This window comes from Musca autumnalis, unplaced genomic scaffold (genome assembly GCF_047663935.1).
Source record: "Musca autumnalis isolate F117 unplaced genomic scaffold, ASM4766393v1 scaffold_4, whole genome shotgun sequence".
Taxonomy (NCBI): Eukaryota; Metazoa; Arthropoda; class Insecta; order Diptera; family Muscidae; genus Musca; species Musca autumnalis.
The window spans coordinates 65,788,937-65,809,211 of NW_027411977.1; the positions used below are offsets into that span (position 1 = coordinate 65,788,937).

Sequence of the window (20,275 nt, forward strand, 5' to 3'; positions counted from 1 at the left end):
TCGGTAAAGGCGAGGTCTGAACAAAAAATAATTTTCAATTTTCGTGAGTTACGCATGTTCGATTTTCGCATTTTTGCACGCTGCACATGTTAGCCATTTTGGATTGCCAGTGTTTTTTTTTTTTTTTTTTTTGAAAGATAAAAATGTTAATCGTGTTTTGGTGGGCTCTTCGATTATTTACTATTCGTCAAAATGGATCATAGAAACTGTATTAAGTTTTGTGTAAACAATGAATTTAATTTCTAGAACATTTGAAATGTTAACTGTACGTTTAGCGAGTCTGCTATGAGCAGAGCACACGTTCAATTGTGCTATAGCCGGATATAGGAAGGCTGAGAAGATATCAATGACAATGTTCGTAATGGTCGACCGCGAACGTCAACACAGTAATTTGACATTTGAGGTCTTAAGTAGCCACCAAACTTCTCCAACAAAAAAAACGACAACAAAGATCCATGTTTTGGTATAACCCCCATATAACGATACCTCCCGATTTTCGGTATTTTGAGAATTTTAGCCACAATGTTTGACCGAACTAGCTGCAATCTGACATTTGAGGATCTTAGTGGTCGCAAAACTTCTCCACCAAAAATCGACAACATAGGTCCATGTTTTGGTATAACCCCCATATAACGGTACCTCCCAATTTTCGGTATTTTGAGAATTTTAGCCACAATTTTTGACCAAACTAGCTGTTATCTGACATTTGAGGTTCTCAATGGTCACGAATCTTTTCCACTAAAAATCGATAATAAATACCATGTTTTGGTATAGCACCCATATAACGGTACGTACCAATTTTCGGTATTTTGAGGATTTCGGCTACAAATTTTATTAGAACTAGGTGTAATTTGACATTTGAGGTTCTCATCCGCCATGAAACTTCTTCACTAAAAATCGTCAACATAGGTCCATGTTTTTAATATAGCCCATATAACAGTACCCCCCGATTTGCTGTATTTTGAAGATTTTGGATACAACGAGCTAGCTGTAAATTGACATTTGAAGTTCTCTGTGGTCACGAAACTTCTCCACCAAAAATCGTCAACATAGGTATATATTTTGGTATATCTCTCATATAACGGTACCTCCCGATTTTCGGTACTTTGAAGGTTTTATCTGCATTGTTTGTCGGAACTGCCCGTATTTTGACTTTTGAGGTTCCCTGCAGTTATAAAGTTTTTCAACCAAAAAATGTAAATATAGGTAGACAATTTGACTTAGACCCATAGGTGGCACCTTTCTCCTGACTGAACACATTTTTATACCCTATACCACTATGTGGGGAGTGAATTATAAGTTGGTTTTGGCCGAAATAATGGTCGTAGATCCATACTTATATACATATACCAAAATGAATGTATCGACGAGCTGAGTCGATCCGTTCGTCCATATAAACCTTGTAATCACGCTACAATTTTGATCGGTCGCAATTTTGATTGGATGTTGATGGGGGTCCCGGAGGGGAATAAGCCTATTAATTTTGGTGATGGTCGGATTATACTTAGGAGTCGGAATGGCCAAAAAACTTATTTGGATAAAAAGAAAACGGTTTTTTGCCAAAGCGAATATCTCAGCTTCTATAGGGGGTATACCAAAAGCAAAACCTGACAATGAAATTAAAAAATATCACCTATCTAATGATGTTAAGTAGGTTCTCGTAGGTTATCAAACAACAAAGATATCACAATAGTCGCAAAAAGACCCAAGTTTTCATTTTTGCTATTTTAATTATAATGACGAATATCAGAGCTTTGGTTGGGGACTTTCCAAAAGCAAAGCTTGACTATTTATTTATTTTATTTAGAGTATGGATATTTCGAAGATAGGTACAGAGTTTGGTACAAATTATATATTATATAATTTTTTTTTAGCAGATATATAGATTTTAAAGATTTATTGAATTGAGCCAGGATATTGCCTCTGGTGTAAGGGATTGGATCTCCTCAATGCGTCCTGGGAATGAAAGCATAGGGCAGGTGTGGATAATGTGTTCTATAGTCTGGGAAGGGGCACCACATACACAGCTAGCGTCATCGGAAAGGCCCCACCTTGTTAGAGACTCTGATGTTCTGGCTGTGGAAGTACGTAAACGGTTTAGGTTGCACCATGTTTTTCTGGGAAGGTTGAATTCTGTTGTCCGGTTATCAGGATTAAATAGAGGACTGCTGCGGGCGCAATCATTCCACCGCATCGACCATTCTTGTTTTATATTATAATTCTCGATATGGAGTTGCTTAGCTAACAGCAATGGTGGTTTTCTTGACCTTAGTCTCGATGATTAGTTTATCGATAAGTCTTGATTAAGAGGGATACTGAGTTTTGCCACTATTTTTGTATACTCTTGGAGCAGAGATTGTCTGCTTCTTAAAGAGGGGGGTTGGATATAAGCTAACATTGGTAACCAATCTGTCGGTGTGGCCTTTAATGTTCCAGTTATGATTCTCATGGAGGTGTTCAATTGTGTGTCGATGCGTCTTACGTGAGGGCTATTCAGCCAGATCGGAGAACCATATTCAGCAGTCGGATACACCAGAGCCAGAGCAGACGTACGAAGGCAGCTGGCCGATGCTCCCCAAGTTGTTCCAGCGAGTTTCTGGATTAAATTGTTTCTTGTCTTCAGTTTTTGGACCGATTTTTCTAGGTGCTGTTTGAAAGATAGGGTTCTGTCAAGAATTATACCAAGGTATTTCGGATTGAAGTTGTGACAGAGGGTGGCACCGTTAACATTTATTAAAAGTTTCCTGTCTGCTTCGGCGTGAGAGAGATGGAAACAGCAGACTTCCGTTTTGAGAGGCTAGGTTTTAGTCTCCATTTGTGGCATTAGGATGATATTACAGACAAATCTGATTCCAGAACCTTCTCTAAGATGTTGAAGTTCGTGTTTTGAGTTGCGATTGCCATATCGTCTGCATAATTGAATTTACGGGAAGCTGTTTCATGGATGTAAAGATTAAACAGGGTTGGGGCAAGGACCCAACCCTGGGGAAGGCCGTTATTGAGTTTTTTGGTTCTGCTGGAGCTGTCGTTTAAGTGGACGGTAAAAAGTCTGTCGCTGAGCATAGCCTGTATAATGTTGCACATCATACTGCAGGGGATTATTTTGTTTAGTTTTAGTAACAGGCCATTCTTCCAGACTGTGTCGTAGGCTGCCGTTAGATCAAAGAAAGACACTCCGGTTTTCTGCATCCTGTCGAAACCATTCTCGATGTAGTTCGTGAGTGCCAGTACTTGGTCGGTGCAACTTCGGCCCTTGCGGAAACCTGCTTGTTCGTTGGCGATGAATATGTCAATTTCATTTTCAATGCGGCATAAAATTAGACGCTCGAAAAGCTTCAAGCACGCCGAAAGAAGAGCAATGGGCCGATAACTCGATGCTTCCGCTGGATCTTTACCTGGTTTCAAAAGCGCGATTACTTTTGATCTTTTAAAGGAGCGGGGGAGGTAGCCAGAGTGCAGAATGTCTGTGTAAAATCTTGCGAGCCATGCTTTCGTACGTGGGCCGCTGTGTAGAATAAATTCAGGGTAGATGCAGTCGACGCCGGCGGCTGTTCCTGGTTTCATTTTTGAGAGAGCATGGTCGATTTCAGATGTAGGGAAAGGATGTGAATAGAGATCGTTTGGGGTTGTGCTGTTGCGTAGTTGTTTGACTTCGAGGTTGATTTTGCGTGAAAATGGTTTGTCTTGATCGGCTTTAGATAGTTTTATTATATGTGAAGCGATGGCATTTGCATTCACGGATGGTTTTGAAGATGGAGGAGGGTTAGCAGCTCCAAGCTTTCGTAGGAGACTCCAAGCTTTGCGACTGGAGTGCTTGAAGTTCATACTGTTGGCGGTGTTGACCCACTCCGATTATCTAGCTTCGTCAAGGCTTTTTATTAATTCATCTGCAACTTCTGGGCTTTGTGTGGAACGGAACTCTTCCAGAAGGCGTTCACTTTCTTCGTTCAAGCAAGGGATGAAATCTTTTCGGTAACCACGGGGGATACACTTTTTTGCTGTTGCGATGATAAGTCCGGTGAGTCGATCGAAATTCCTTGCAGTTGGAGGGATGAATCTGATGTCACAATCAAGTTTTGTTGTGTATTTCGACCAGTCGGCTTTCCTGAAGTTCCATCTTGGCTTTGGGTTGGACCGTATGGCTGGTATTGTAACACCGATATTTATTATAGCTGGCCGGTGTTGACTTTGTGGGAAGTTGGGGAGTATATGTCGTGATGCATGAAGCGGTGTGCCGTTAACGCAGGATACAAAACATAAGTCAGGATTGTAATCGCGGTTCCATCTCGGCGAGTGAAAACTACCGGGATTTTTTGCGTCGAATAGCAGGTGCAAATCGTTCATTTCGGCCCATTGGGATAGTTGTTCACCATTTACGTCTTCGTTGACGTACCTCCAGAGGCTATGGTGGCTGTTAAAATCTCCACAATATATAGCTGGGTGGGGATAAATGGGAAGTACATTATCAGACCAAAATATAGCAGGAGGTTTGTATATATTAGTGATATGCAGACCTTGAATTCGTGTTGTGATTAGGGATATATCACCTTCGTCTATACATTGGATAACCTCAGCGCCGCTAATGTTGTTATGAATGTACGTCGCGATGCCGTATTTTGGGTGGTTGATAGCTGCTAAAAGTTTATAGCCGGGGATGTGGCCTCTGTTGTCTAATATTTGCTGGGATGATGTGTGGGTTTCCTGTATTAGGACAACGTCAATTTTTTCATCTGCCAGTATGCGGGACAGGTAGTCTGACTTAGCAATGCTGGTGCCTTCGGACCTGCGGTCCTACTGCTTTATTTGATTTTGCTATTTGTTCAATTATGTGTGCTTAGGTGTTTTCTGGTTCCTTTTAATCTTTTTTTTTTTTTTTGCTCATGTATATGTAATTATCTTGGCTAGATATCAATACAATGTTCACCTGAGAATCGGACAGTTTTTTTCTTTTATTTTTATTTATCAATTTGTTGGGTTTTATTCGACATTTCTTGTAAACTCTGTGTATTTTTCCTTCTTGAGCACGGAGGTCCTCTTCGGTTGATATTGAATAAAACTTGATTCTTTGGCTTCCAATTCGCTGTAGTTCATTTAGCGTTACCCAGGATGCACCACGAGGAGGCGAACAACGGTTGGGGGTCTCACAGATGAAGAAGCCAATTGATTTTGGTGATGGTCGGATAATATTTAGGGGTCGTAATGGGCAAAAAACTTATTTGGATAAAAAGACAACGTTTTTTCCAAAGCGAATATCTCAGTTTCTATATGGGGTATACCAAAACGCAGAACCTGGCCATGAAAGTAGAAAATATTGCCTTTCTAATGATGTAAAGTAGGTTATTGTAGGTGATCAAACAACGAATATATCGCAATAGCCGCTAAAAGAACAAAACTTTTTATTTTTTGCGATTTTATTAATAATGACGAATATCACAGCTTCGGTTGGGGACTTTCTAAAAGCAAAGCCTGTCTAAGAAAGTAGAAAATCCCATCTTTAAAATTATGCAAAGTAGGTTGGCGTAGGTGGTCAAATAATAGAGATATCGCATTAGTCGGTAATGCATCCTTTTTTCCACTTTTTCTGCAATTACACTACAGGTCGGAATTTTAATCGGATTATCACGAAGTTTTCTCACAGAGATAGAAGCATACTGATGTTGGTGATGTCTATAGTAGTCAAATATAAAATTTAATATTAATTATTTTGGCTCAGTTCGCCTTAAGTCATTTGGTATAAAAGCCAGATAGGTGAAAACTTTCGTATCTCCCGAAAAGAAATGTTTTCGAGTGAAAAGATTATGCACAGAGGTAGTGGTGTAGGGTATCACATAGTCGGTCCCGTACCGACTATAGCCTTTTCTCACTTGTTGAGAATATATTAGATAATTTAGGCATTTGGGGTATCCATGGTTGAACAATTTTTCCACCTAAAATTGTGAAAGAAGACTAATTGTTCAATTTTAATTAAGACTATTTTATGGCGGAGAAAATAAAAAGTTCGGCCGAACTTAACCTGTTTTACTTGTTTCCTAAATCACTTGTTTTAGTTTTCTATATTTAATCATTTAGAATCAGTTAATCTGATGTAATTTGGAATTATTTTCCACTTCCCTAAAAGAAATTCCTGATCCGCAAAAAGGCTTAAAGACGATGGGTAGTGGTTTAGATTATCATATAGTCGACCCCTTCCCGACCATAGCCTTTGCTTACATTTTTATAACAATACAGTAGTTTTTTTATTTTTCATTTATTTGTATATCTCCTGTACAGCAAGACTTGAGTCGTTTATATTAGAGTACAGGATTATATATTTAGCTTAAGTACGAACTTTAACAATATACTTTCAGTTTCGACCAACAATTTACTTACCATTTTTGGAATAAAATCACCTGAAATAAAAAGAAATACAAATCAAACTCAATTTATTTTTAAAATAAGCGTTAATCAAAATCGGCAAAAATAAACTTTGATTGGTAACTAGCAACAGCACGCATGATTGAGCAATTGGAGCATCGATTCTGGATAAACAAGTAGCAATAACATAGGCCGTTGCCTAACAACAACCCAGCAAAATGTTCGATGCCAAGGATGCTATTGAATCATGGGTGCTGGCATGTCATCTTTTTATGAATTTTATATGAGCGTGACCACCATAAGATGACAGTCATTGTCGGATCCTAAGCATGTAATTTTGACCAATGCTATGACATGTCATTTTCACCAACCCTTTGGCATGACATTTCATGTCTTGTTTGGAAAATGGAAAATTCTGTATTGAAATATGATTTTCATGACAACCCAAACTCTTTATTAATTCAAACTAATTCATGAAATAACTAGAACTAATTTATCAGCATAAAGTTTTCATCCAAAATTTCAATTTAATCACCGCCGCTGCACCGCAACAGAGTTTAATTCGTCCACTCTCAGCCACTGATTTTGTTTCATCTTACAAAAGCTTTTCTATTATCTTCTCATCACCAGTTCAGATTTCGACATGGACTCCAACAACACTCCTTTAAGAATTTCTAGTTCGTGAACCTACATTTAATTTGTAATTTTATAACAAAAATTTTGGAAATGTATACAATTTTTTTTTTGGTGTCGCTACTTGTAGGAATGTACAAATCGACTTGTTTGTTTGTAGTGATCTGTACAAATGATTCAAATGCTGATGAAAAGATCGGATCTTTCACGACTTCGTTTGCATGGGTTTAAATGCTAATGAAAAGATCGGATCTTTCACGACTTGCTTTGAATCAATGCAAAATATGCCATGAAATCACGTCATCATTCCTTCAAATTTTGCTGGGAAACAACAACAACTTAAGGGCTTCTGGGATGTTGCGTCGACAAAACATAAAACAAGCCGTAAATGGGTATATACAGTACGCGACTGTAAAAGTGATGAACAAGCCAGCATATTGAAGTGATAATTTAAATGACCTAACGAGGGTGGAGAATATAAATTACCAAAGGCCACCATGGAGGCAACCTACACAGAAACAAGTAAAAAAGTATCAGTCGGCTTCGCCGACAGAGATATACCCTCAGCCTGTATATATTGAAACAATTTTTTCACAAAAAAACGCATGTATTTAGGGAGTTTTAAAAATTTTGGGCGTTTGAACTGACAAAAATGTTGATCAGGATTAAAGATCAAAAGTTTTGCGGAGGAGATACTAAAAAAATGGATCTCCAGCCACTACATATGGTACCATAGGGTTTTTTACAACTTCAGGGATGTTTGCTCAAGAAGTATGGACTTGCCCCTAAAAAAGCTTTTACCATCGCAATTGAGGCAGCGAATGCAAGTTGCTTCAACAAAAATGAAAGTGATTCGAAAGCAGGTCTTAAAGTGAACATGTATCCGAAATTTTGTGTGGGAGGTACCGGATGGAGTGGACAAATATAGTCCATATTTGAACCTGATCTATATCTGGTAGATATATTAGGATGTGTAAAGTATGGTACAATTCGGCCACTCTCTTCAAGAGTTAGAGTTATCGTACGCACAATTTTTCCGAACATTTTTGAACTTTTGTGGGGGAGGTACCTGAAGGAGTGGACCGATATGGCTTATCTTCGAACTATGTTTGGACAAAATATTACTAAGGCCAAACTTTGGACCGAATCGGCAGACCTGTTCGAGAGTTATTTTGCCCTCCAACCTCCACACACGGTGTCATAGGGTTTTTTTTTTGCAACTTTCAGGCTATTTTCTCAGGAAGTGTGGACTTGCCCCTGATGAAACTTATACCGTCGTATGGAGGGCAGTGAATACAAGTTGCTAAAGCAAAAACCAAAGCGATTCGAGAGATGGTCCTAAACTGAATTTTTCCAAATTTTTGTGTGGGAGGTACCCGACGGAGTGGACCGATTGAGTCCATATTAAAACCTGATCTAAGTCTGGTACACGCTCCACGATAGGCAAAGTATGGACCAAATCGGTTACTCCCTTCAAGAGTTATCGTGCGCACAAATTTTCCGAACATTTTCGAACTTTTGTGGGGGAGGTACCGGAAGGAGTGGACCGATATAGCTCATCTTCGAACTTAAACTAAGTTTGGGCAAAATATTACGAAAGCCAAAATTTGAACCGAATCGGTTCATCCGTTCGAGAGTTATCGTGCGCTCCAGCCAGCCAGACAGACAGACGGACGGACATTGCTCAATCGACTCCAAATTGTCTGAAACACATTTCGTCCAAACATACTTGGGGTCTAAAACCATTATTTCGATGAGGCACATTTTGCCCGTATGAAAGTGTATATACCCTCGTTAACATAAATGCTGAGGGTATAAAAAATAATTACTGCATTTCAGGAATAGTGTTCATAAAGTCTTGCCAAGGTTGAAATTTCTGCATTTCATGAACTTCTTTTACCAACCAAGAGAAGACATATGAGAGCAAATAGTGGAATATAGGAAAAAATAGGAAAGTGTTTTGTATCTCATGAAAATCTTACATATTTTTGAAAAAATAGTGGCTTTCGAATGGAAATAAGAAACGTAAGTGTATCCTTTGTGAGGTACCTGTACAGTATTAAAAAACTACATCACGAAAGTAAATATGTAAAAATTCTTGAAATATTTTTTTCTGTGTATATGTGTAACAAAATATAGGTAGCTTCGGAGGGCTACAACAAAATCACGGCGACGAAGGGGCCTTTTACGACCTTGCCACGGAAGTAGACGACAAAACAGCGGAGATATCTAAGAGCCTGGACAAGGTTGAAGAATTAACCGAGGACAGCAGTCCTCAGACCTAGGTGAAGGTTCCCTATGATTAGATATTTTGCACCAAATAAAGCGGATCAATATACCACCAAAACTTTCACATCAATATCAGTTAATCACTACGCAGACAAAATAAATGTATGTGATTGACCTTTGACCACAACCTTTGAAAAATTATCTATAGAAACACCTTTCCATTTAGAGGAGGTCTATAGAAATATCCTTTCCTTTAGAAAGGTTCTATAAAAGCACCTTTTCTTTTGGATAACGGTCTGTAGATGCACCCTTTCCTTTGGAAAGGATCTAAAGAAGCACCCTTTCCTTTGAAAAGATCTTCAGAAGCACCCTTTCTTTTCGAATAGGGTCTATAGAAATATCCTTTCGATTAGAAAGGGCCTTTTTTTCTTTGGAGAAGGGATTGTAGAAGCACCCTTCTTTGGAAAAAGGGTTTTCCTTTGGAAAATGGGTCTATGGAAGCACCCTTTCCTTTGGAAGGGTCTATAGAAGCACCCTTTTCTTTAAAAAAAGGTCTAGAAGCATCCTTTCCTTTGGAGAAAGGTTTTCCTTTGGAAAAGGGTCTATGGAAGAACCCTTTCTTTTCTCTGACAAAAAGGAAATTGTTTGGAATAGTGTATAGAAGCATCCTTTCCTTTGAAAGAGGATATATAGGAGCACCCTATCCTTTCAAAAAGGATTTATAGAAATATCCTTTCAATTAGAAAGGGTCTATAGAAATATAAGTACATTTTCTATAGAAAAGGGTTCCTTTTCTTTGAAAAAGGGTCTAAATAAGCTCCCTTTTCTTTGGAAAATGTCTATAGAAGCATCCTTTTTTGGAAGAGGGTCTGTAGAAGCACCCTTTTTTGGAAGAGGGTCTATAGAAGCAACCTTTTTTGGAAGAGGGTCTATAGAAGCATCCTTTTTTGGAAGAGGGTCTGTAGAACCACCCTTTTTTGGAAGAGGGTCTGTAGAACCACCCTTTTTTGGAAGAGGTCTATAAAAGCACCCTTTTTTGGAAAAGGACTATAGAAGCACCCTTTTTTGGAAAAGGGACTATAGAAGCACCCTTTCCTTTGGAAAGGGACTATAGAAGCACCCTTTCCTTTGGAAAGGGACTATAGAAGCACCCTTTCCTTTGGAAAGGGACTATAGAAGCACCCTTTCCTTGGAAAGGGACTATAGAAGCACCCTTTCCTTTGGAAAGGGACTATAGAAGCACCCTTTCCTTTGGAAAGGGACTATAGAAGCACCCTTTCCTTTGGGAAAGGGACTATAGAAGCACCCTTTCCTTTGGAAAGGGACTACAGAAGCACCCTTTCCTTTGGAAAGGGACTATAGAAGCACCCTTTCCTTTGGAAAGGGACTATAGAAGCACCCTTTCCTTTGGAAAGGGACTATAGAAGCACCATTTCCTTTGGAAAGGGACTATAGAAGCACCCTTTCCTTTGGAAAGGGACTATAGAAGCACCCTTTCCTTTGGAAAGGGACTATAGAAGCACCCTTTCCTTTGGAAAGGGACTATAGAAGCACCCTTTCCTTTGGAAAGGGACTATAGAAGCACCCTTTCCTTTGGAAAGGGACTATAGAAGCACCCTTTCCTTTGGAAAGGGACTATAGAAGCACCCTTTCCTTTGGAAAGGGACTATAGAAGCACCCTTTCCTTTGGAAAGGGACTATAGAAGCACCCTTTCCTTTGGAAAGGGACTATAGAAGCACCTTTCCTTTGGAAAGGGACTACAGAAGCACCCTTTCCTTTGGAAAGGGACTATAGAAGCACCCTTTCCTTTGGAAAGGGACAAGCATACCTTTCCTTTGGAAAAGGAGGGACTATAGAAGCACCCTTTCCTTTGGAAAGGGACTATAGAAGCACCCTTTCCTTTGGAAAGGACTATAGAAGCACCCTTTCCTTTGGAAAGGGACTATAGAAGCACCCTTTCCTTTGGAAAGGGACTATAGAAGCACCCTTTCCTTTGGAAAGGGACTATAGAAGCACCCTTTCCTTTGGAAAGGGACTATAGAAGCACCCTTTCCTTTGGAAAGGGACTATAGAAGCACCCTTTCCTTTGGAAAGGGACTATAGAAGCACCCTTTCCTTTGGAAAGGGACTATAGAAGCACCCTTTCCTTTGGAAAGGGACTATAGAAGCACCCTTTCCTTTGGAAAGGGACTATAGAAGCACCCTTTCCTTTGGAAAGGGACTATAGAAGCACCCTTTCCTTTGGAAAGGGACTATAGAAGCACCCTTTCCTTTGGAAAGGGACTATAGAAGCACCCTTTCCTTTGGAAAGGGACTATAGAAGCACCCTTTCCTTGGAAAGGGACTATAGAAGCACCCTTTCCTTTGGAAAGGGACTATAGAAGCACCTTTCCTTTGGAAAGGGACTATAGAAGCACCATTTCCTTTGGAAAGGACTATAGAAGCACCCTTTCCTTTGGAAAGGACTATAGAAGCACCCTTTCCTTTGGAAGGGACTACAGAAGCACCCTTTCCTTTGGAAAGGGACTATAGAAGCACCCTTTCCTTTGGGAAAGGGTCTAAAGAAGCACCCTTTTCTTTGGAAAAGATCTATAGAAGCACCCTTTCCTTTGGAAAAGATCTATAGAAGCACCCTTTCTATTGGAATAGGGTCTATAGAAATATCCTTTCGATTAGAAAGGGCCTTTTTCTTTGGAGAAGGGTTTGTAGAAGCACTTTTCCTTTGGAGAAAGGTTTTCCTTTGGAAAAGGGTCTATGGAAGCACCCTTTCCTTTGGAAGGGTCTATAGAAGCACCCTTTTCTTTGAAAAAGGGTCTAGAAGCATCCTTTCCTTTGGAGAAAGGTTTTCCTTTGGAAAGGGTCTATAGAAGAACCCTTTCCTTTTCTCTGAAAAAAAGGAAATTGTTTGGAAAAGTGTGTAGAAACATCCTTTCCTTTGAAAGAGGATATATAGGAACACCCTATCCTTTGAAAAAGGATTTATAGAAATATCCTTTCAATTAGAAGCACCCTTTGTAGAAATATAAGTAAATTTTCTATAGAAAATGGTTCCTTTTCTTTGGAAATGGGTCTAAGGACGCTCCTTTTTTTTTGGAAAAGGGTCTATAGAAGCACCGTTTTCTTTGGAAAAAGGGTCTATAGAAGCACCCTTTTCTTTGAAAACGGGTCTGTGGAAATAACCTTTCAATTAGGAAGGATCTATAGAAATATCCCTTCCTTTAGAAAGGGTCTGTAGAAATATCCTTTCCTTTTGTAAGGGTATATAGAAGCACATTTTCCTTTGGAAAAGTGTCTATAGAAGTACTCTTTTCTTTGGGAAAGGGTCTATAGAAACATCCTTTTCTTTGGAAAAGGGTCAATAGAAGCATCCTTTCTTTTAGAAGAGGATATATAGGAGCACCATTTCCTTTGGAAATATCCATTCAATTAGAAAGGATCTATAGAAATATCCTTTCCTTTAGAAAGGGTCTGTAGAAACACCTCTTCGTTTGGACCTTTGGAAAAGGGTCTATAGAAGTACGTTTTAATTTGGAAAGGGTCTAAAGAAGCACCCTTTCCTTTGGAAATGGTCTTAAGAAGGTCTCTTTCCTTTGGAAATGGTCTTAAGAAGTTCTCTTTCCTTAGTACAGTAAAAACACTCTTTCCTTTGGAAAGGGTCTATAGAAACAACCTTTCCTTTGGAAGAGGTCTAGAGAACCACTCTCTTCTTCGTATAGTGTCTATAAAAATATTCTTTACTTTACGAATGGTACTGTGTAAACGAGCTAAGTAACGAGACATTACAACTTTGAATCGATTAAAATTCGAAGTAATGATTCTAAATTTCACATAAACACTAAACCCACGACTGTCTCGCTCAAGGGTCCATAATTGTCAAGATAAATGTCTCAAAAAATCTAAAAGGCCAATATATTTCTCGGCAGGTACTTCCAAAAGTATTCACAAAATTCTGAAAATCTGCTAAAAATAATTTTTGGCAAACATAATGGTGATCTGTCCATATCTGAAAGCCTCAATTTCTGGGCGAAAGTCTTCCTCATATGAAAACTGAGATTTCAATGTAAAATTTCGACGAGTAACAATTCTAGGACGATCGACAGTCAATGTACATATTATATTCATTGCAATACAATGTATCGCTGCCCACAATCTACTAACCTAGGCCATATTATTGGAAACAAAAAAAGTCTTACTCCTGAATTACAACTCCAATCATTCATTTAGGGCTGTTGACAACAGTACCTTTACTACAACAGAAAAATCCAAACACCACATCATGACCATTGTGGGGGCGGCTAAGAGCTTCCTTCAATGACAGCCAACTAAACAGGTTTGAGTGCATTAGACTTGAAAATGGATTTAGAACGCATAGTTTGTCATTTCGAATGACATACCGTAGACAAGACAAATGATGGCTTAAATGGAATTTCAAAGAAAGTACATCGTTTGTTAACTGCTTTTATTTTCATTATAGTCGTTGTTGATATGTACTCGGGTTCTGCTGATATTCCTACACAATCCATCCATTCATTCGTCATTGTTTGTAGTCACATCATTCCCAGTGGTGTCCTTTTTTGCCTTGTTATAATCGTAAAATGACTGTGTTTGTGCTTGTGTGTGTGTTTTTGTGTTTTCGCTTTTATGTCTTATTGCCTATCCTTGCCCAGGTGAGGGCGTAGCTTTTTAGCCATTATAAGCTTTTTCATACATCATACATACACACATACCATCATTCATAGCTATTGAGATTATTTTATGGTAGAGGTGTGTTCAAAATGACTTTCAGTATTAGTCCGTTTTTTTTCTTTTTCTTTTTCTTTTTGAAGGAATCCAATCATTTGGCTTGCTTAAAAATGTCTCGGTACTTTTGGTCATTGCCCAAATGTGTTTATGTGTAAACGAGTATGTATGTGAGGATGTATTTTGTGGCCCTAACCATCAGTATTGTCCCTTGCTTATCATTATGATGTACATTTCTAAAAAAAGGACGAATGTGTTACCTGTTTTCCAGGCTGGGCAAAATCCAAAATATGATTGATGATGATGATGGTATGACGAAAATTTTACAATTTAATTGCCAGAGAAGGTTGGTTGTTCATTTTGGGGAACATGTAAGAATCTTTATTTCATGTACATAAGTATGTATACTGTTTTTATGTTTTTTATTGAATTATGCGTCCAAACTATCCCATGGAGTATTGAACCAAATTAATTTTTTCGAATGTGAAACACTACGCGTTCAATTCACAACAGTAAGCGAGGAAAAGCATTACATGCCAAGTCATAATCATCACAAACCGAAAAGGTCATTCCTCTGGGAAAAGTTGATTTTTATATGTATTCAAAATGTGACATAGTCGTTACCTATATTCATTGACGTAGGCCACATTATATTTTCTATCCATATATGTTTGCCTATTAATCTTCCAGCCAACAGCTTGGTCGTAGTTCGAACGAATTTGATGGATTTCCCGAATTTTATTCGGGAAGTATGAAATAGCCGAAAAATATAGCCTTGCGGAAATGTTTTTAACCGACAAAAAATTCGAAATGCCAAAATTCCAGTTAATTCTTGTTAATATGTGTCCAATGATGTGCATTTGTAAGCGCGTCTATGAAGGCATGCTGTTCAATCCCTGACCAGAAGATCAACATTTTCGGCAGTGGCAAATTCCCTCAGTGTTATGCTGGCATACATTTCTTGATTACAAACAACTTCTAGTATGCATTTTTTGAAAGTGCATATTTAGACTACAAAAAGAGGGTTTTGTCCTGTCAGATCCAGTTCGGATTTTATGGTCTCATCTAAACCGGGCTAAATCTAAATTTTTTGCATTTATCAGGCCTTTATCTCAGAAACGAATAGGAATTTGGCCTTGCTGTCTTTAGCAATATTGTAGCCCTAAACTAGTAGAACTTATCTTTTGAAAAAACCACATCAGAAAAACTCCATCTAGGGCATCAAAATCTATAAAATATAGAAAATTTTACATAATTGCTGAAATTCTGTAGTGGAATTCTGTAACTCATTTTTTGAGTTACCGACAAAAATCGGTAACATTAAAACGCAAAATTATGAATGAAAAGTATCAATGAAAGTTGACCGCACTGTTTCTATCGGTAGAATTTAGCAACAGCTTTATTTTGGTTGTTAACTTACCGAAAAATTTCGTTAATTACCGAAATTATAAGCATTTTAATTTTACCGATATTTGTCGGTAACTCGAAAAATGAGTTACAGAATTCCACTACTGGTCAGTATCGGCTAAACTATTAGAAGTTGAACCAAGTAACCTTTTGCAAAAATCTTCCAAATAAAGTTCTCAACATTCTGAAACTCTAAAATGTTTCAGCGGTATTTTGCATCATATATTTTACAACACGTATTTCAAACACAGTTCACACCAACAGTTTATTCTCGCATTTCGGATTTCACTACATTATTGACATTTTTATTAAATCGTCGTTGAAAAAAGTACTGAAAACAATGGCATAGAGGCATTTTACAACAATAACATGTTTTGAAGAGTTGTGTATTACATTCCAGGGAATATTTTTCCCAAAGAAAATATTAAGAAAAAATTAACGGTTTTGGAGATACGGTGCCAAATGTATAAAATATTGTGAAATTTTTGCATATATTTTGAAATTTGAGACAATAAATCTAGTTTTTCGAGTTCATTATTTCTGCAAATATTTTATTCTTGTCCTTATCTACAAATTTGTTTCAGAGGTAAGAAGAAGATTCGCATTGGTTTCAGAGATATAGCCCAGGTATAGATGGGGCCATAAAATCCGAGCTGGATCTGACACAACAAAACCCAACTAAGGTTTCTGGTCGCTTGGGTCTATACTTTCAAAATATCCTCAGTTCGAATTGTTTGCACAAGATCACCTTAAAAATGTTGCACAGTGTTATTTAAGCAATGAAAAACTTCTCTACATGTGGTGTCGTAATACACGCCGTACGGACTCGGCGATAAAAAGTAGGTTCCATATAATTCAGCCAGTATGAATCGTATTGCACTCATTGATATGAGCGAAGTCTCCCTTGAACATACGGGGATGTTGTGGAAGCATATGTATATCAGAACTATACCCTCAGGATATGTGAATTTAAACTGTCATCTATGGACATATCCAATAGCGGCTACATAATCAAAATCCTTATTTCGGAAGAGATACCAAACTATGTCAGGAGACATATAGGTACGGGACCACAAGGAGTAGAATCGATATCATTTTCCCTATTGTCGAACAGATGCTAAACTGCACTTAAACAAAAATGTTGAACTTTTGTGGAGTACCCTATCTAGAAAAGCGAAAAAAAACTAAATTTGGACAAAAATATAGGATATCCAAAAAGGGAATTTAAATTTCTATCATGGTGCTCTTGAACTAACTTTAAATGGAAGGTGCTTAAACCTGGGACATTTTAGCGGATTCTGAAACTACAATGTTCATAGATGACAAAAAATCAAAAAACAAAAATTCTACGGAGCGCTGTTTAAATAAATCGCGAACAAAGTTCAAATTTTTAGGGGTTTTTATGTTCTCACGATTTTGTTTGGAAACCGCAAGTCCTATCGAAATAAGATAGAGAAAATATGTAAATATGTAGCTATGCAAATTCTTTACAAGATTGACCTTTATGACATTTTCGTAGGTTCTACCATTTTCTTATATATAAAAGTTCAAATTGGGACAATGCACTGACTGTATCGCCTCCTTATAAAACAATGTCTGCAATTTCCCAATATAAACTTATATGTCTTAAAAATAGTACAACCTAGGAACGAATCACGAAAGCCAATCATGTAGAGAATTTTCTCTAGTCCCATTTCATTAAGACTTACGGTCTTCAAGCAACCGCTTGCATCTGGGAAGCTTTTGGGAATTCCGTTCATAGATGAGAAAAATCCAAAAACAAGAAAAAAAGGCTGGTGGCATTTTTAAATAAATCGCTGTTAATGTTCACATTTTTAGGTTCATTCTAGGTTTTCTCGCTTTTGCTTGGAAACCGAAAGTCCTATCGATATGGGGCTAAAGATTGACGGTTATGATTTGTTCCTAGGTTTTACCAGTTTTGAAATATTGAAGTGCAGGCAAGTATAATTTGGGAAATTGCAGTCATGACATTGTCTTCTACAGTCAATGAGTTGTCCCAATTTGAACTTCTTTATCTCAACAAGTAAAAAAGTATCAGTCGGCTTTGCCGACAGAGATATACCCTCAGCCTATGTGAATTTAAACTTTCATCTACGGACCGATCGAATATATTTGGGGTATTTTCAGAATTTTGTTGCCCTTTTTGGACATTTGGATTTGCCGACAAAAATGTGATTTAGGAATGAAGTTCAAAAGTGTTGCGGAGGAGGTACTTCCAGCAACAGACCGACATAGTCCATTATGGAAGTTGATCTTATTTTGGGAGTCATCTTTTCGATAGATATCGCTCCCACTAGTCATTTCAGTGGGTCATCGTATAACTTTTGGACCAGTATGCCAGGAAGCATGGACTTATCCACGGAAAACATAAACAGGACCACAATACACAGCATGGGTATACATTTCCAAGGGATCTTCGAAACCAAATTTGCATTTAGACACAAATGTTTTGAACTTTTGTGGAAGAGTTTTCCTAAGGAGAGGACCGATATGGGTGACTTTAGAAGTTAAACTAAATTGGGACAAAATATTAGAAGAACCAAAGTTTGGACCAAATTGGTTGCCCCGTTCATGGGATATCGTGCATACCATTTTAGTGACATTTTTAAATTTTAGGGGAAGTACAGGACCGATACTGCCCATTTTCGAACTGAAACTAAGTTTAGACAAAATATGACGAAGGTCAAGTTTTGGACCAAATCGGTTGATCAGTTCGAGAGTTATCGTGCTCTCCAACCACTACATATGGTGCCATAAGGGTTTTTTACATCTTTCGGGCTGTTTTTTTTTTTCAAGAAGTATGCACTTGCCCATGACAAAACTTTTACCGTGGTAGTTGAGGCAGCCAATGCAAGTTGCTTCAACAAAAATCAAAGTGATTCGAGAATAGGTCTTAAAGTGAATTTAACCGAAATCTTATGTGGGAAGTATCGAAAAGAGTGAAAAAATATAGTCCATATTCGAACCTGATCAATATCTGGTAGATATTTTAGGATGTGTAAAGTATGGACCAAATCGGTCACTTCCTTCAAAAGTTATCGAGCGCACAATTATTTCGAACATTTTTGAACTTTTGTGGGGGAGGTATCTGAAGGAGTGGACCGAACTTAAACTAAGTTTGGACAAAATATTACGTAGGCCAAATTTTTGACCGAATCGGTAGACCCGTTCGAGAACTACCTTGCGCTCCAACCATTACACATGGTGTCATAGGAGTTTTTTTTTTTTTTTTTTGCAACATTCATGCTATTTTGTCAGGAAGTATCGACTTGCCCCTGATGAAACTTATACCGTCGTATGGGAGGCAGTAAATACAAGTTTTTACAACAAAAATCAGAGTGATTCACGAGCTGCTCCTAAACTGAACTTTTCCGAAATTTTGTGTGGGAGGTGCCCGAAGGTGAGGAGCGATTGAACCCATATTGAAACCTCATCTATATTTGGTAGAAATTTCACAATGTGCAAAGTATTGACCACATTGGTTACTCCCTTCAAAAGTTATTGTGCGCACAAAATTTTCCGAACATTTTCGTACATTTGTGGGAGAGGTACCGGAAGAAGTGGACCGTATAACCCATCTTCGAACTTAAACTAAGTTTAAACAAAATATTAAGAAAGCGAAATTTTCGAACGAATCGGCTAATCCGGACATTGCTAAATCGACTCCAAAGTGTCTGAAATGGATTTCATCTTAACATACTTGAGGTTTAAAACCATTATTTCGATGAGGAACATTTTGCCGTTATGAGAGTGCACAACCTACAAAAATATCATAAAAACAATTTTGGACCGATCCACTGTGGTCGAAATCACTGATCTAGCGGCGCGAAATTAATAACTTGAAAACGAATGGAGATATCTTTCTGAAATTTTGCACAAACTCAGTCTGTGTCCGTGGGTAATAATAGGCTAAATATGAACCAAATCGGCTAATATTTTGGTATATCCCCCTGATATTTGGTATTTTGAGGATTTAAGCCATCCTTTCTTCCAAATTAGTTGTAATTTGGTACTTGGGGTTTCTAGTGATCACTAAACCTTTCCACCAAAAATTGTGGACATAGGTGCACGTTTGGGCATAGGCCCCTTTTAAGGTATCTCCCGATTGTCAGTATTTTGGGGGTTTAAAACTACATTTCCCTTCCAAATTAGGTGAAATTTGGTATTTGGGGTTCCCAGTATCCAGTCCACTAAAAATCGTGGACACTATAACTGTACCTCCCTATATTCGGTATTGTTAGGATTTTGTCTACATTTTCAGACCAAATAAGCTGAATTTTGGCATAGGAGAATCTCGTTGGTTATACATCTTCTCCACCAAAAATTTTAAGCATAGCATGTACCGACAGATTTTGGGTATTTTGGGGATTTAAGTTATTTTTCAACACCATTTATCAGCAAGATTTGCAGCTATTTGCAGCTATATTGTGGTTATTCGGAATCAAGGAAGTAAACCAGTAAGGAAAGGATCAAAGTCGGGCGGGGCCGACTATATAATACCCTACACCACTGTGAATATGTAAAATATAAATCGGTGCTATATCCAGATCTTAACTGATTTTGATATAATTTGGCACATTTATTTCCAGACCGAATTCAGTCACACATTCCAAATATCATTGAAATCGGACTTATATATCGTGTTTGGAGCTGAAAATACACGAAATCGGCCGAAAATATATATGGGTGCTATATCCAAATCTGAACCGATTTCGATATAATTTGGCACACTTATTTCTAGACCGAATTCAGTCAAACATTCCAAATTTCATCAAAATCGGACGTATATGGCGTGTTTGGTGCAGCAAATACGTGAAATCAGGCGAACATATATATGGGAGCTATATCCAAATCTGAACCGATTTCGATATAATTTGGCTCAATTTAAGT

At 38.0% G+C, this 20,275-nt stretch overlaps 1 protein-coding gene across 2 annotated transcripts in view; it reads right to left on the bottom strand.

Moving 5' to 3' along the window:
* The window catches only part of unc-13-4A (BAI1 associated protein 3), a 595,010-nt gene that overhangs the window by 211,713 nt on the left and 363,022 nt on the right, over window positions 1-20,275 (bottom strand). For both annotated transcript variants that reach the window (XM_073987488.1, XM_073987489.1), the window contains one exon: window positions 6,370-6,389. The gene's annotated coding sequence lies outside the window, so the exon portion shown is untranslated. The remainder of the gene's footprint in view (window positions 1-6,369; window positions 6,390-20,275) is intronic.